At 39.7% G+C, this 13208-nt stretch overlaps 1 non-coding gene across 1 annotated transcript; it reads left to right on the top strand.

Moving 5' to 3' along the window:
- Positions 1 to 8209: 8209 nt before the first annotated feature.
- On the top strand, positions 8210 to 8343 carry LOC148357688 (U4 spliceosomal RNA). The gene has a single exon (XR_015851614.1). It is a non-coding gene; the product is annotated as a U4 spliceosomal RNA (small nuclear RNA).
- The last annotated feature ends 4865 nt before the right edge of the window (positions 8344 to 13208 follow it).

Here is a 13208-nt window from a genome sequence, read left to right as displayed (position 1 = left end):
AATTATTTGAAGGTTGATCTTATTTTAATTAAAAACACTTTTTTTATTGGTCAGATGAAATATGCTAATATTTTGAGATAGGGATTATTTTTCCCTACTATGTTTGGCAAATCATTAATATTAAAACAATAAAAGGCTTAAACTACTTTAGTTGTGTGTAAGGAATCTAAAATATATGAAAATCTAATGTTTATCAGTACAGAAAATAATTACCTTTATCACAATATACTATTTTTTTCAGAATGTCCTGCATCTTGTGATGCATTTGAACACATCATCAATAATATTTCCTGGGGTCAAAGAGTTTCAGGTCGCACAACATTATACACGGGGTGATCAACCCTGCTATCGTGTTCAGGTGGCATTTGCCTGTCCCCATGGTTTTCCTCCCCAGTTCCAGAGCCATCTCGAGAGGCTTTTTCAGCTGCTTTGGTGCTCTGGATACCTCTGCTCCTTGCTGTTCTCGTAAGGCGCAGAGCACCTAAAGCTTTGTGGAGTGTGTGTCCCAAAAATCCTCTGCTGTCAACTTTGATGGGCAGACATCTTGCCTTCCAACCCTGCTGCCAACAGTCAATGGTACCTAGTCATCTTCCTTTCGTGGGCTTTCCCAAGCCCTCCCTTGACATCGTCAACTCCATCAACACGATGTTCATGGTACTCTCGTAGTGGTGCTGACAATGTGCTGGGTGAACTGCAACTGCTTTTAAAGGTTAACAGAGAGCGGTCAGTCCGGGGCCATTGCCAAGATAACCACCAGTGCCTTCTTGCACCTTGTTCTTGCCTGGAATCCATCTTTGACAAAATCAGTTGCCCAATTTTTGTTTTGTGCTTTGAGCTGCAAATGCCTTTGCTGATGGCTTCTGCACTCGGCTTCAGCACCTGGTTGTGTCGCCAGATGTATTTCCCATGTCCGAGCGCTTTTGGGCAGGAGCTCAGAATGTGTTTCAAAATTTGCGTTTCCCTATTGATTTATTATATTGAAGACAATGTTGTCCATGTTGAGTCCGTTAAAAATGGCCGAAGCTAATAAAGTGAAGCTTTTTGAATTGCATTCAAAATGCAGCTAATAGAGCATTAAAGGGAATATTATTTGTTTGTTTTGGTTTTACTGGTCTTTTGTTTTTTAAAAAGGTATATAGATTTTACTATCTCTGGTTTAAACTGCAAAATATTTTCATCCAATAGATTTGAAAAGTGGATTTTCTTTTTCTTCATTTGGGTCACAGCTTGTAATTAGGGTTGAATGGTGTGTTCTAAAGTCAAACCAGTTGAGAACCACTGACTCAACTAATTATGCTTGGATGAATATGAAATCAAAATAATAATACAATACAATACAGTATAAAATCAACAATAGTGTTTTTTTATCAATCACTGAGGGCAACCTTTTGCTCACAGTTCCAGATCCCTTAATCGCCAGAGTCGTCAGGGCACCACATCCTGTAGTGTGTATCGGGCAAGTACAGCCTGGCGGCGCCCATCCCTCTACCGGAAGCAGAAGCCTTCTGATCTCAAATACAGCAACTTCATCATCTTGTTGCTGTTCTTTTTCCTCATCTTGCTTTTAAGAGATGAGCTGGACCTCGGCATTGATGGGCAGTTGCATGTGACATTACGATTACTAAATCTTGAGAATAAAAATGATGCGATTTGCTCTCTTTGACTCTCTATAGTTTGTATTCTTTCTTGTCATTTAAGCACTCGCTTTTGGTTGCACTACAAAATACAGCGACATCTGGTGTCCCTTTAAGCGGCCCGATAAAACCCCCTAGTTGAAAAAAAAACAATGCAAAAGTTGTGTATACAATTCTTTTTATGACTAAAATGATTATACATTTCTCCATATGAAAAAGGAAGGTATAAATAATTTAATTGGAAGAAGCCAGATAACATTCATTTGGCAGATGGACAGATTTGTGGAGCATCTTCGGTGTAGATGAAACAAAAAACAGAAACCAATTCACAGTTTCTTACATTCAATGTGATAGAAGCAAAATCTAAAACGAATGATCTCCATCCAATAATAGTTCTTCCCTTTAACAGCGCTTCTAATTCATTCATTAAATACCAAAGTTGAAGTATTTCTGTCCTTCAGTGGTTACATTGCGAGACCAGGCGTTTGACTACAAGATTTTGTCCATATCATCTCTTCTCATTGATCAACTCCGGTTAAACTGTGCAAAAATGATCTCATATGCAAAAGACCTCAACATTTTTGAGACTGTAGAAACCTCTAAGTATCTACTGCGTAGTAAAAAATGTAAAATATGCCCTTGATCACTAGAAAGCCTCATAGAGTCTGTTTGTTTTTTCCAAATAATCAATCACAATACAGCAGGATGAAAAAAAACAGCAAACTTTTTTTAACTTAAGCAATGCAAAGTTAAAATATTTTCCTCAAGCAAAGTCTACTCCATAACATCAGGTCTGGTGGACACATAGACAAAAACGATAATGAGCAGAACAACAAGAGCCAGCGTCGGCAGCACAATAGTGCTGATCTGCTGCCGTGCTTCCTGCATGGCCTGCTTCCGCTCTTTCTTGTCCTTAGAGTTTTCTTTTTTGGGTTTGCCTTTCAGCTGCCTCATGATGCCCTCCGGACCAGTGCCTCGACGTTTTAAGTTTGCTCACAGGAACCTGTCAGAGAAATATTTAGAGTGAGTATAATGTGCAGACTTTCTGCAGATACTAGCTGATCATCACTTTTTAAAATTGACAATGGCAAGCATTGATTTTCCTTGTTAAAGAGTTATTTCCAGGGTTTGTACACCTTTTTTCATGTCCACCCTCAAGCACTCTTTAAGGACTTTCAAAGCAGATTTTCCGATTCGTCTAGTAGTTAAAAGAAGAATTCTGGTGTACATTATGTATTTTGCAGAGCCACAATGTATTTGATTTATGTATGCGATTTTTAATCTTACGTGTGCATTTATCACGATCTTGATTAAAATCACAAATATATTTGTCTTTGAAACAAATATTGCCCCATATAGGTGTTGGGTAGACAGACAGTAATATATAGCTTACATTTCAGTTTTTTACTTTACAATTTACCACTGGGAAATGCTACCTTAATACTTCCATAATTGATACTTAATCCTTGCATTAATAAACGTTTTATTTTGCCTTGTTTAGGCGTAGCATCCACCTGTCCTCTTGTGCATGACCCTTCATAGGAAACGCCAAACAAACTTATTCCAGCTCCCGTTAACCACGGGGAAAGAAGAAATGCAATGGCAAATCGAAGCCACTAGAGAGCCCCGTTGGCATCATTTTTAAGGAGCCTTGTTGACAAGCATGCTGACAATTTAAACTATTTACAAGTACAGTGGCTTGCGAAACTATTTGGCCCCCTTGAACTTTGTGTCCTTTTGCCACATTCCGGACTTCAAACATCAAGATATAAAACTATAGTTTCTTGTGAAGCATCAAGAATAAGTGGGACACAATCATGAAGTGGAACACACTTTATTGGATATTTTAAACTTTTTTAACAAATTAAAAACAACGATAAAGTGGGTTTGCAAAATTGTTCAGCCCCTTTTACTTTCAGTGAAGCCAACTCTGTCCAGAAGTTCAGTGAGGACCTATGAGTGATTAAATGTTGATCTAAATGACTAATGATGATAAAATTAATCCACCTGTGTGTAACCAAGTCTCTGTATGAATGTACCTCCACTGTGAGAGGTCTGTTTAAAGTGCAGAGAGCATCATGAAGAACAAGGAACACACCAGGCAGGTCAGAAGTGTAAAGCTGGATTTGGATACAAAAAGATTTCCCAAAATTTAAACATCCCAAGGAGCACTGTGCAAGCAATAATATTGAAATGGAAGGAGTATTAGACTACTGCAAATCTACCAAAATCAAGCCGTCCCCCTAAACCTTCAGCTCATACAAGGAGAAAACTGATCAGAGAGGCAGCCAAGAGGCCCATGATCACTCTGGATGAACCGCAGAGGTCTACAGCTGAGGGGGGAGAATCTGTCCATAGGACAACAATCAGTCGTATACTGCACAAATCTGGCCTTCATGGAAAAGTGGCAAGAAGGAAGCGATTTCTTAAAGATAGCCATAAAAAGTGTTGTTTAAAGTTTGCCACAGGCCACCTGGGAGACACACCAAACATGTGGAAGAAGGTGCTCTGGTCAGATGAGACCGAAATCGAATTTTTTGGCAACAATGCAAGACGTTATGTTTGGCGTAAAAACAGCACAGCTCATCACCCTCAACACAACATCCCCACAGGCAAACATGGTGGTGGCAGCATCATGGTTTGGTCCTGCTTTTCTTCAGCAGGGAAAGGGAAGATGGTTAAAATTGATGGGAAGATGGATGGAGCCAAATATAGGACCATTCTGGAAGAAAAGCTGATGAAGTCCGCAAAAGACCTGAGACTGGGACAGAGATTTGTCTTCCAACAAGACAATGATCCAAAACATAAAGCAAAAGCTACAATGGAATGGTTCAGCAAAAAAACATATCAAGGTGTTGGAATGGCTAAGTCAAAGTCTAGACCTCTATCCAATTGAGAATCTATGGAAAGAACTGAAAACTCCTGTTCAGAAACGCTTTCCATCCAACCTTACTGAGCTTGAGCTGTTTTGCAAAGAGGAATGGGCAAAAATGTCAGTTTCTCGATGTGCAAAACTGATCGAGACATATGCAAATTTCGGCAGGGGTGCATTTCTCGGCATAACACCGGCAATGTCCTCCAGGCCGGGCAGAGGGCAGCCAATGAGTTTCTGGGCTGTTCTAATTACTCTGTGTTTGTTTTTTCTGTCCATATTAACATGTTTTGGTAAGTGATCGCGACTTGCAGTTGTGATCGCAGCCAAAGGTGGCGCTACAAATTATTTAACTCAATGGGGCTGAATAATTTTGCACACCCACTTTTTGGCTTTTTATTTGTGAAAAAAAGTTAAAAATAGCCAATAAAGCGTGTTCCACTTCATGAGTGTGTCCCACTTATTGTTGATTCTTCACAATAAATTACAGTTTTATATCTTTATGTTTGGAGTGCAAAATGTGGCAAAATGTCATTTTCAAGGGGGGCAAATAGTATTGCAAGCCACTGTACTTCACACACAATTCAAGCATTTTTCAATCTTTGAAAAAAAAAAAAAACACACTGAAATTCGATCATTTTCAAGGATTTCAAGCACCCACAATACCTGCTTAGATTTGTAACTACTACTTAAAACATGTTTTTATATCCTACTTATTCCAGTCACAAACATTATGGTTGCATTGTAAAAATATATATTATCAACTAAATACAACAAAATCTTCTGGGACCTTATTGAGATATTTTCTAAATTCCACTCATTGGCATTGCTGTGGAAACGCCTTCAAGTCAAGTTACATTTATTTGTATAGCCCTTAGTCACAAGATGGCTCAAAAGACTGCACAGGTTACAATTATTACGCCATCCCCTGATCTTAAATCAATGTGCAGGCAAAGAAAAACTCAAAACCTCAGCACGAGGACAATAAGAAACCTTGAGAAGGGGCCACACAAGTGGTAATCCCCCTTCCAGAATTACCAGGGTGCAATAGATTTAGAATTGGGTAACAGTACACAAAACAAAGTGAACATCAATTAAAAAAAAAGCTGCACTTGCCAAACTTATACCCATCTGGGGGGACAAGAACATAGCAGTGAAATCAAAGATCAGACACGTACAAGCGCTGTTTTTTTCCATCTTCCTCTACGCGTACGAGACATGGACTCTCACAGCAAAACCAGAAAAGAAGTTCCAGGCCATGGAGATGCTACAGGATAACTTCTAGGCATCAACTACTTAGCCGTTCAGCCACACCGTTCTCCAGGAAAAGGCTAATTCTTCAGTGCATTTTATTTCACTGTGTGACTTTTGATGGTTTCAAAATAGTAAAAATGCCAGAGCCCGTGTCCCTTATCAATATAAATTTACCACTTAAAATTCAACTCCCTCCCGCAGTTTAAGTGTTGAGGCTCATTTTGTCTGTCATTTTTGTCCTAAATAATCGTTTCAAAACAAGGTGCAAGCAAGGTTATTTTAAAAAAATGTCACAAAATATTGCAAACGAGGATACCAACGTATTTACCTACAGTGCAAAGCACAAGGAGTGCGCACCCCTGTCCTGTGTATAGCTCCGCCCAATCTTACCGCTCAAATTGCTCTAAGTGCTTTGATGGAGCTTCTGGGTAAAACGTTTGATATGGGTTAGAGTATGTTCTGAGAGTTTTCATCATAAAGTGTCTCAACAGTGAACCGAAATTGTTCAATGAGCTTCCATATAAAGGACTATTTCGTGATTTACAGCCAACACGGGGTCTGATGGTGTTACAATCTGACCGTAAACTGTACAATTCTGTTGTGTGTGTGTGTATATATATATATATATATATATATATATATATATATATACTGGACCAACCCTAGTTAATAAGTATTGTCTTAGCATTGCACATGGTTTGGTTTGTTAAAAAAATTGCAAACCATAGTGGAAAATTAGTAGTTGGCCAATACCAAAAACGCTGATCTTCAGATGCAAGTATTCTTTTTCCTCCAAACTAGTGAACCTGTGTTTTACCAACCGATAGCCTTTGTCACTGTCGTCGCACTAGGTCCCCCCCGTGTGGTTCTGGGATTTTTGCTCACTATTTCCTATTCCCGTTATTCTTGTCTATCATGTCATTCGACAGGTCTTTGGTCTTGGTTTGACCTCGTTAGAAACCTGACGAACCGAATTCTTGCTTGTTTATAGGTGACCAAATATTTTTCCACTCTGATTTGGAAATAAATTATTTAAAAATCAAACATTGTTATTTTCTGGTGTTTTTATTACATTGTGTCTCTCATTGTTGAGGTTTACCCATGTTGACAATTACATGCCTCTCTAATATTTTCAAGTAGGAGAACTTGCACAATTGGTGGTTGACTAAATACTTATTTTACCCACTGTATGTGTTGCTGCTGTAGCTGCAATACAATGTTTTATAGCCATAAAATAGTTATTGAGGGTTGGATTGATTTAGATGTAGAACTACTGAAGGCCTAGGTGTGAAATGCATGGCCTGTCACTGGAACACCACAATGTTATTTAAATATTGGAATTAGAATTGTTTTATATACATTTATAACAAATAAGAAACACCATTTACAACAAGAATAGACATGGTACTCCAGGATAAACAGGTAACAATGACTGATTGCAAGGATATCCATTCATTATCTGCACTGCTTAGCTATAGGGCCGCGGGGGTGCTGGAGCCCATCCCCGCCATCTTCAGTGGGCAGTGGGCAGGGGACACCCTGAACTGGTTGCCAGCCCTGCGACTGGCTGGCAACCAGTTCATTCACACCTAGGGACAATTTGGATCGGCCAATTAACCTGACATGCATGTTTTTGGAACGAGGGAGGAAACCGGAGTGCCCGGAGGAAACCCACGTAAGCACGGGGAGAACATGCAAACTCCGCACTGGAATGTTGGTAGCTGGATTTGAACCCATGACCTCACAACTGTGCCGCACACGCGCTAACCACTGCTCCACCGTGCTGCCGGTGATTGCAAGAATAAAGACGCCAAAATATTTACTATGTAGTGCCTAAGTCGTAATAATAGTGGAACTGGATATAGTTCAATAACATTTAGCAGCAACAAAATTCCAAAATAGGTCGATAAATAATAATAATAATAATAATAATAATAATTTCCTTGTATTGTCATTCTGTGTAACAATGTACACAGAACGAAATGTCGATTGCACCTGACCCGTTGTAGCGAGCCGATGCAGCCGCAGCCAACAGAGGGCGCCGCCGACCACTTTTTAAGTCTTAGGAATGACTCGGCCGGGGCGCGAACCACCGACCTCCCAGTCTCAAAGCGGGCGCCTTACCATCTAGGCTACTGAATAAATAAGACATAAAAACATTTTCTTCCATTGGATACACATTTTTCAATCCAATCGGCAAGATGTACATTTTTCACAATCTTGCGCGCTTGATTAGGGTGGTGATGGCCCCGAGGTGGAAATAGTCTCTTAACCGTTAGCCCTTCTTTAAAGAAACCTGTTGCGCTTACCAGTGGGAAACAGGTCAAAGAGGTGGTGGCCGGCTTGAGGGGAATCCTTTGATAATGTTGCCGGTGTTATGTCGAGAAATGCACCCCTGCCGAAATTTGCATCCCGAGACGTTGGATCGTTTGTACTAGAAATAAATGACACCGTTGCTGTGACAATGTATCGTAGCCTATGAGGTTTATCCGAGGCGCGATTATTGCTAGTTGAATACTTTACTCAAAAATGTTAGGCAAAGGATGATCTGTTTATTCAAATAAAATACAAAATACAACTATTGACGTGTTACGTCTCGTTTGACGATGAGAAGAAATCAAACACGTCCGTCTCCCGTTTATCTGTGGATGATTTGACAGTTCATTTCAGCATAATAAGCTTTATGGTAGAGTGCATAACAGTTTCAATACGAGCGATTTGAGTAGAAAAAGGCAAAATAAACACATTACATGCTCAAAAGTAATTTATATACGTGTGCATTACCGTTCGATTGTATTCACAACAAATACAACACGGGATGGTTTAAGTAGTACTACATTCCCAACAAATGCAAGGCGAAGTTTTTTTTGTTATATGTTCGCCATTACATTCCCCAAAAGTGATATAAAAGTGAGATAAAACGAGGAAAAAGTGGTTATAGTAGCGGGATGGAAATTTCGGCAGGGGTGCATTTCTCGGCATAACACCGGCAATGTCCTCCAGACCGGGCAGAGGGCAGCCAATGAGTTTCTGGGCTGTTCTAATTACTCTCTGTTTGTTTTTTCTGTCCACATTAACATGTTTTGGTAAATGACTAAACATTCTGGATTGTCATCTCAATCATAGAGTAACCATGAAACTTGTCTCATGTTTAGTTTAGAAAAAGACACTTGGTTTCAGTGCATAGAACCGTGTATGCTCAATTAGCATTTCGTAAAACGTTAGACTACATCCTCTCTTAACAGTTTACTTTTTACCTTATTGTATAATGTTTCACGTTTTTTTAATTCAGGAAAGTATCATTCAGTTAGGTTAAATTTGGTTTTGAACACGTTATACCGAACGGAAAACTTAAGTAATTTGACGTGTTTTCTACGATACTGACAAAGACAAACTTAAGAAGAGTTAGTATGAACTAAGTTCTTACAAGAACCGTTGTCGTTCCACGTATTAAAATCCACTCTGGTCAGCTTCACCTTGGTCCAAGGACCAAAACGACAGTTTTACAGTATCCAAAAGTAGTATGGTAAGCCCAAACAGAATGGAAAGTTGAGTAAATTGCTTGACGTGGCATTCAGTCACGCCTCACAAGAGGAATCTAATACATGTTAAGCGAAGAATGTCAGAGCACTTCCTTTCAACCCTTCACAATAATAGAGCTGAAAGCAAATAATTGATTGGAGGGCGAGTTAGCGAGCTTGACAATCCCTTCATGCGACTCTACATTTCAATGTTCAGTACACGATTGTGATTCCTACAAATTCCTCGTTGTATTGTGATTCTTGTTAAAAATGCTCACCGACATACTTGAATGGGGAATATATAGATATTATAACACACACACACACACACACACACACACACACACACACACACACACACACACACACACACACACACACACACACACACACTAACACTAACACACACATGTATATACAACCATTCATTCCTCCAAGCATTATCTGCACTGCTTATCCTCAGTTGGGTTGCGGGAGTGCTGGAGCCCATCCCAGCCATCTTCGGACAGTGGGCAGGGGACACCCTGAACTGGTCGCCAGCCAGTCGCAGGGCACACAAGGACAGACAATTCGCACGCTCATTCACACCTAGGGACAATTTGGACCGACCAATTAACTTGACACGCATGTTTTTGGAATGTGGGAGGAAAGCGGAGTGCCCGGAGGAAACCCACACAAGCACGGGGAGAACGTGCAAACTTCACACAGGAGGTTTGATCTCATGACCTCAGAACTGTGCCGCCCACGCGCTAACCACTGTTCCATCGTGCTGCCCTATGTGTATATATATATATATATATATATATATATATATATATATATATATATATATATATATATATATATATAAATCTACACTGTAAGCCTTTTTAATATGATTTTGTGATGATGATAACAATGTAAATGTATAATTGACAAATACTTAAAAATAACTCTTAACGCTTAACATCTCAGTCATAATGAACCTCACTTGTGCTTTTAACTCTTTGTTTCAAGGACGTTAACAAGATAGCATTTTTACAAACACAAACAAAAGTTTTACAGAGGTATGTAAACAAGATTGAAGACAAGGTAAAAGAAGCTTGATATTTTTCAGGGTGAGGTTGGAATGTGATACCAGGTGTGGGTGCTGGGCCTCTGGCAGACTTTATGCTGAGCGTGAACTGGCCTCCCAAGAAGATACAATACTGATGTCCAGCTTGACCTGTAAATAGAGTATGCTCCTTGGGCAAGACACTGAATCCCTAATGAGGAGGTAAGCGCCTTGCATGGCTGACTCCCTATTGGTGTGTGTGTGTGTGAATGGGTAAATGTGAAGCACATTGTAAAGCACTTTGGGAGGTCTTCATTGACTTGAAAAGCGCTATATAAATGCAGACCATTTACCATTTACCATTTATTAGAGCAACATTAGTGTGAGTTACCCCGAGATGAGTTTTGGTGTGAGTAACGCCGAGAGGCCATCTTGGTTTGCACCGAAGAGACAACACTGGAGAATGCCCTTGATCAGGCTGATGTCATATGAGCTGCAAAAAGCGATGGAAGCGAGGCTGGGCGGGCACTCAACTGGTCTGGTCAGGCTCCTGTGGGTTTTAGGTCAACTGATCCGGTGATGACGTAGGCTGGGAAGGAGTCCAGGGAATGCCCATGCCTTCATGGAGCCCTCAGCATAATTAGATTTGGCGACCACCCATTACTTGATAATTTGCATTCCCACTGTAACTCATTCCATGTTCCACTCTGTAATTAAGTATACACCTAAAATAATAGATGTGAGATGTTTCTGTTGTAGTTAAAATTGTTATCCACAGTGAATAAGGCCACGGAAGCAGACAACAGATTTGCAAATTTGCAGCATTTTTTTTACATTAATATTTAGCAGAGTGAGCAACTTCCCATACTGGCCACACAGGTATCAATACATAAAACATAGCATGTTTTATCTATGGTTTACAATCTGAAATTGTATAAAATTCAACTAAAAGAGCAGACTGGGGTTGATTTACACTATATATATATATAAAGTGCTAAAGTACCAAATAGGATACTAGAGTAATCTGCGCCATCTAAAAATAAGAAAATAAACCATATATTTACTGCAAACACAATCTGCTTCATTGTGTTTTAAATTAACTGCTACAACAAATGGACAAATGTCTATTTTTCGAAGCCATATTCCGCTAGTGGAAGGTGGCTAGAGTCAAGGACACGCTCACCACCACCAAACATTCATTCCGCTTCGCTCTCACCAACCTGACATTGAACATTAAGCCCAAAGCACACCAAAGGGTGAGTTACTGTGCCATGTAAACCTTTATCAGCAGAGAGGCCAGACAGCATACACTGGTTTACCCCCCTCTGCATCATATGCGTCAATATCAAGTCAAGTCATATTTATTTGTCTAGCCCTTAATCACAAGAAGTTTCAAAGGGCTGCACAGACTGCAGACTAAATGCCAAGTCAGCTTTTTGGCATTTTTCACATCCAGGGTAACTTGCTTAACTGCCCGTAAAATATTGTGTTGCTATTGAAATGAAATTAAATGATCTGCATTTATATAGTGCTTTTCAAGTCCATGAAGACTTCCCAAAGTGCTTTACAATGTGCTTCACATTTACCCATTCACACACACTCACACACCAATAGCGGCCGTGCAGCCATGCAAGCGCCAACCTGATCATTGGGGGCGTTAGGGGTTCAGTGTCTTATCCAAGGACACTTCGACATGTAACACGGAGGAGCCGGGATTCGAACCTGCTATCTCTTGATCCCAAGACGAGCGCTCTACCTCCTGAGCGAATGCCGCCCCAAATTCAATGTAATTCTGGTCTAGAAGATTAAAATGTCTTTCTGGAGAAAATTCTGAGTCAACAAAACCAAAAGTTCTGAGTCAGCTTTTGGGGGGCGATTTTTTATGTCTGAGGTAATCAGCCATTTTAAACAAACCTTTGCCATTCACATTTATCCCTGGCACATGTACTGAATATAAACGCAAACAAATACTTTAATATGCAAATGCACAGAGCTACAAGAAACAAGGTATAATGATGTATTTTGAGCCAAGAAGAGATCCGCAGGTTCGAGAGCGTTCTCCTTTCGGGCCCCAGTGCTGCGGAATGCTCTTCCCCCTGAGATTCAAATGGAATCTTAGTGGAACTGTTTAAATCGAGGCTTAAAACACACTTCTATTCTATAGCATATGAATAACCTATATTTTATGTTTACAATATAATTGTATTATTCATTATTGCAACATCCATTGCAACCAGGTCATTCTGGAAGGGGGATTACCTCATGTGGGTCCCTTCTCAAGGTTTCTTCATTTTCCTCATGTCAAGGTTTTTGAGTTTTTCCTTGCCCTCATGCAGGTTTTAGATCAGGGGATGGTTTAATAATAGTCTGTTATTTGCAATAATCTGTGCAGCCCTTTGAGTCTCTTTGTGATTAAGGGCTATACAAATAAACATGACTTGACTTGACTTTTAAATTCACTGTAACAACACATGTACAAAACACTGATTTTAAAGTCTTATTTTTATTTATATATTTTTTTGTAAAACAACGTATATATGATAGGACAGTATATATCCGTTGTCATCACAACAAAATTGATGGTGTATAAATTTGATTATTTAAAAAGTAAAGTTGTGGCAGGGTCCTAAGCAGCTGCTTCTTTTCCGTATGCCATGGGTCGGCTTTGAAGTCTATTACTTTAAACGTCAATATAGTATCAAACAGATTGGGTAATAAGGAGGTGACTCAAATTTAGTCAGGCATTCGTATAATAATATCCACTGTGTAAAAACACCATCGCATGTGTCTGGTCTGTCTACACGTCAAAGCTTCAAAGAGACGTTAGAAAGTAGTAACATAGCTGTCACGCAGTCCACGTAACCCATTGGTCGCCTTAATTGTCAATCAAGCAG

Source organism: Urocampus carinirostris, chromosome 10 (assembly GCF_059441175.1).
Source record: "Urocampus carinirostris isolate Australia breed hairy pipefish chromosome 10, RoL_Ucar_1.0, whole genome shotgun sequence".
Taxonomy (NCBI): Eukaryota; Metazoa; Chordata; class Actinopteri; order Syngnathiformes; family Syngnathidae; genus Urocampus; species Urocampus carinirostris.
The sequence above is the reverse complement of the archived record's forward strand: the minus strand, read 5'-3'. Positions and strand labels throughout refer to the sequence as shown.